The 5,610-nt window shown below is 36.1% G+C and overlaps 1 protein-coding gene across 1 annotated transcript in view; it reads left to right on the top strand.

Moving 5' to 3' along the window:
- Nucleotides 1-5,610, top strand: part of LOC107698493 (supervillin-like) — a 62,584-nt gene that overhangs the window by 277 nt on the left and 56,697 nt on the right. The window lies entirely within an intron of this gene.

The raw sequence follows: 5,610 nt of genomic DNA, 5'->3' as shown, positions 1-5,610 counted from the left end.
TTTCACTTTTTTTTTTTTTTTTTTTTTTTTAATCGACCAGACCTACTTATCGTGATTTATTAATTTATGTACTTGTTTAATTATTTTTAAGTACTCTTTCATGTTATATGAGAGAAATGAAGAACGCAGTATTTGAGAGGTCTCACTGTTTGAGAACTTAAGGACATGCATTTCAATTGATGATAAAATTGTATATTAGCTTTAGGTTCATTGACGAATTAGTTTGTGGCTCAGTTGTGTTTTGGTGAATTAGGGTGACCATATCCCAAATATCAAAACTCAAAATATGTCATTTTTAATGTTAACATAAATTATATAATATCACTCAATTTAATAATAGACAAAAGTGTTGAAATTACATTTTTACAAAATTATTCTAGGAATTGATTGTGTCGAGGAGACAGTCGAACCATTAGAACAAAAGCCATTTATAGGCTACCATATTACATAAATATTTCTTATATAAAGATCCTTAAGATTATAGCTTATACACAAATGCTGTTTAAGTATGTTGCTGTTTAAATTCAAACAAAGACATCCCTGTACTTCTGCTTGTAAATGCCCTTGTTTTATAATCTTTTAAGCTCATTAAGAAAACAGCCATATTGCTTGTGGATGTATATTATGAGTTTGGCAGCTAATGCATTTGTCTTGTGTGTTCATGTGATCAAATGAGCAGTGCACGTGAGTTCTTTGGTGCTAAAGGTAAAGCTCATGAATGATTGCAGTTTGTGGTCTGTCTCAGTGTGTTTACATTAGTCCATAGGGGCAATAATCAGCTTTCCACTGCCTGGACCCATTCTGTATATGTGGACATGGATAAAGTCTGGCTTTTTTATAAGGGGAAACTTACTGATTGCACCTTTTACAGTATATTTCTTTTTTGTATTTTTCTTTACTTTAAAAAACCCAGTATTTACCTCAAGATATGAGTTGAGAAAGGAATTATTGTTGCGTTTAAATATTGTCATAGCGCGATTTGTCCAGCAGATGGCTGCCTGTCTTAATGTACAATGGAGTTGGAGGGGAATTGTGCTGTCACATATTGTCTTATGAGCTTTTTTTTTTCATGTCGTTCTAGTCACTAGTTACCCCATCCATCTCTGTTGCCATGCTCCCTTTAGAGGCTGAAGTGTGTCTGTGTGTGGGCGAATTTCAATAAAACATCAATTTCATCACAAAATCAATAGAAAATGAAGGAACTTTAGTATAATTTAGATTACACCATTGTTTTCATAGCATTTTGTAATGTGAATGTCTATATATTGTAATTATTCATGATTTTTAAATTAAATCATCATTGGGTTTAAATTTCACAAGTTTTGTGTGTGAATATTGTGTGGAATATGGTGGAATATGTCTGTATAAGGGGTTTAGTTTGGTTACCTGAGCTTGAGGCTTCATTTGGAGCCTGTTTTTGTTCTTATTGCATATGAAGTTGTGCAATAAGGTTCAGAAACAGATGCCACACTCGCACCTTGCTCATTTCCTTTGCCATTTTTGGTGAGAAAACATTCAAGGGTGTTTCATAAATGTTTGTCAGGAGACCGAACAGGGTGAGTGTATGAAAGTGACACTGCAGCAGCGTGACCATGTGTTGTTCAGAAATCCACATTGGTAATAAAAGTTCAGACTCTGAGTCACGTTCTTCAGTGCTGAGGTTCGGATCACCCAGCGAGGCTCTGTGCCCACCTGCAGTCTGATCTGCTCTGGCAGTGAGTCGGCATTCACTGCTACACTCCAGGCCAAAGAGACCATGTGAATATAGGTTTATAAGGCTAGATGGTTCCTTGTCCACTTTTTTTGATTGCCAGTTTGATGCAATATGTTTAAGACAATTTTTTTTCCCTTTTTTTTTTTTTGATGACAAAGTATTTTTATAAACATATTAGAAATTCGTAATATAACAGTATTTTTAAATTGCAAATTTAGCTTATTTATCAGCACTTTTAAATGTTCCATGATTCCATTTGAATAAATGCTACACTATTTGCCTACCCTTTGAAACTGTGATGCACTTTGATTTTAATGGTAATTCTTTACTAGTTAAAAAAAAAATAATTAAAAACAAATGTTGCACAATTCCATTTTAATATGCTACACTACACTTATGATTCACATGAATTTTTATGCAAAATGATTAATTAACTAGTTTTTAAAAACATAATTTAACCACTTTTCACTGAAATAGCCTAAACTAATGCACAACTCTATTTTAATAAAAATTCTATCTGTTTTCTCTTTCTTTCTCTTTTCAAATGTATGATGCACATTGATTTTAAGACTAAATAATTCATTAACTTAAAAAACTAGCTACTTTTAATTGAAATAAGCTTTTAAGAAATGTTGAAAAATATTCCATTAATACACTGTACTGTTAATTGTTAATTGATTTTAGTGCTAAATAATACAATAACTAATAAAAAAAAAACCCTAGGATCTATATTTTATGGGATACAATATCAGTATCAGAAGAATTGATGTTTCAAGTTCGATCCATCCACGTATGTTTCCTCTGATCCATGTGTGCGTCTATCTCTGGTACTCTGGTGACGTTGTTGATCTAACAGCTGATTCAATCCCTGGGTCTCTCGACCCCCCCCACAGTCTATTTATGGCAGATTCCCCTGCAGGACTCAGTTCTCAGGCCATACATGGAGTCCACTGGGTGAGGTTACCTCTGCTTGTGTGTGTGAGCATGTGCACTAGCATGACTTTCAGTAGTCCGTCACTCTGGAGTTGTTAGCTGAACAGGAAATTCAGAAAATTGCCACCTGTGGATTTTCAGTGACCGGCAGAAGTTCTTCATAGAGATTCCTTGGAATATTTTTAAAAAATAATATTTTTTTGTGTGTGGGCGGGGGATGTGAACGCTATTGGAACTGTCAGATTTCTTCACGTCCATTGTATTGTTTTTTGTTAATTGTCCGCCATATCCAATTTTTCCCTCTCTTTCCTCCCTTCCAAATACCCTTCCCCTCCTCTCCCTCTTTTCCCCTTTCCCTCCCCCTTTTTCCTTCTTCCTGTCTATCAACACCACTGTTATTCCTTTACATCCTTCGTTCATATGGATCAGCATCCTTTGGTTGAGTATGATGGACGTCTGCTATTTCTTCACCTCTCATCATTCACAAACTGACCTGCACTTATTACAAAAACAGGAAATTCAGAAAATTGCCACCTGTGGATTTTCAGTGACCGGCAGAAGTTCTTCATAGAGATTCCTTGGAATATTTTTAAAAAATAATATTTTTTTGTGTGTGGGCGGGGGATGTGAACGCTATTGGAACTGTCAGATTTCTTCACGTCCATTGTATTGTTTTTTGTTAATTGTCCGCCATATCCAATTTTTCCCTCTCTTTCCTCCCTTCCAAATACCCTTCCCCTCCTCTCCCTCTTTTCCCCTTTCCCTCCCCCTTTTTCCTTCTTCCTGTCTATCAACACCACTGTTATTCCTTTACATCCTTCATTCATATGGATCAGCATCCTTTGGTTGAGTATGATGGACGTCTGCTATTTCTATCATTCACAAACTGACCTGCACTTATTACAAAATACTCTTTAGAAACGGTTGCATTACTTGGGCAATGAACTTGGGAAGCTTTTCTAGGCACTAACCAGTAAGTACCATTTCCATCTTCCTCTTTTTTTGTTTCTCCGTGTACGTCTGTGTGTGGCGGCAGCCGTAAGCCCTCGGGCTGAGCCGGCTTTATTAAACCCCATGATAGCGTAATCCCCCCCGTGACTCCAACCCACCCTGATCCACTCCCGCTTGACAATGGACAAGTTGGGAAGCATGCGTGTGTGTCGTCTGTGTCCTCTTACAGCTCAACAGGTATATTTTTGACTAACAGTCTTCTATGACTGTTTAATGTTCTGCAGATGCTGTTGTAGCGTCTTGCATTTGGTGTTTGTTGTAAGATCTAATGTGGTCTGAGTTTGCATTGGAGTTGGTGACAGTAGAACTGGGATTTTTACTGAAGCATCCAAGAGAATAATGGCTGTTCGAAACCAGAGTTTACAGAGGTAGAGAGGCATCATGGCACATCTTGTCAAGTAAGATGCCTTCATCTGGTTGGATTTGGAAGACAGCATAGATGTACGAGTATATGCTTGAGTAGTTAGTGGAATAAAAAGGGTGTCTGGTGGAGCAGTTGAAATAAATCAGAAATGTTTATTTATTTCCACATTTGAACTTAATTTAATTATGTATTTTAGTAATTTATTTTTATTTATTTAGTTTATTTACACATTTTAATTTATTGTATTTGCTTATGTATTATATTTACTTATTTTCTTTATATATTTGTAAATAAATATATTTATAATATATTATAAGTTATTTGTGTATATATACAGTAGTCAACATTTGAAGTGGATCAAAACCTTTTATCAAAGTTGTCCTAAAACCTAAAACCAAAATGCGTTCTTGTCTTAGGACAAATTTTATGAACTTTTTTTGATCCACTTGAAATGTTGACTACTGTGTGTGTATAATTATATTTATAATTATTTATTTGCAATTTCTACCAAGAAATTAGTCATTAAACACACTTGGTTAAATTTGCTTTGATATGTTTGTCAAATTTATTCTAGATCTCTCAACGTGACATTATTTCATGTTTGTAAAGCAGTCACTGTAGTTAAGTGGTAGCTATTTTTGAAGCCATATCTGGAGACTTGGAAGTGGCATTTTAGTAAGAACCCACCTAACAACCACTTAGTCATTTTGAATAGACATGAAATATTTAGATTTTCTTCAGAATTTGTAAAAGTCTAGTTAACAGTTTTGCTATTTGATTTGCATTGATATTTATTAGTGAAACCAAAGGGTTGGGAAGTTGAATAGACCTTTTACTTGACACTGACATTTTGTCATGATACATTGAGATCCTTGCCCTGTTATGTTGCTCCTAAACATGAAGGTTAGGTCTTGCTGTGCCTTCAAATGGTCTGAAGCTCATTTAGAATCAGCTGCTAACAGCAGGGTTGTAACCGGAGTGTGTCTGAGGTCCGTGCCAACATATGCCGCTATGTCTAAGCCTGGCATCCCATGTGTGTTTATGTTTGCGATGTCCGGAGGAGCATGCAACCGCATTGAGAAAATCACCTGCTTCTGTGGTTGCTCAGATTAACACTACTGTAACAAGCAGTATTAGCTTTTTAAAAGTATTTTCATTATATTGTCTTTGAGGTGAGATATTAATTACTGATTATTTTTGCTTATGCATGATACTGTGATCAGGCAGTGCACAGATTGCCTTTCTCAGATTTTTTGGGACTGTAGGTTCTGCAATATTTTGGGCTCAGATACATGCATCATGATCTGTGCTTCAGATGACATGCTAATATCCCAGAAGAATGAAGATTGGTCCAGCAGACCCTAAATATGAGACCGGCTAGATCTCCATAACCTCAGTGACTGAAACAGTACCCTGTCCTGAAGATGACCTCCTGCCTGCATGCACAGGTCTAGAGCCAGTGTTGGGAAATGTGCCTGAATGAAATGTAGGGCTGCACGATTAATCAAATGCGATTGTCATGCGCATTTTGATAGTAATGCCGGTTCTGTAATCAGCAGAAAATTATCATCACGGGCTTTCAGATGGC

Source organism: Sinocyclocheilus anshuiensis, unplaced genomic scaffold (assembly GCF_001515605.1).
Source record: "Sinocyclocheilus anshuiensis isolate Anshui unplaced genomic scaffold, SAMN03320099.WGS_v1.1 scaffold1910, whole genome shotgun sequence".
NCBI lineage: Eukaryota > Metazoa > Chordata > Actinopteri > Cypriniformes > Cyprinidae > Sinocyclocheilus > Sinocyclocheilus anshuiensis.
Note: the sequence above shows the minus strand (reverse complement) of the source record. Positions and strands in the feature narration are given on the sequence as shown.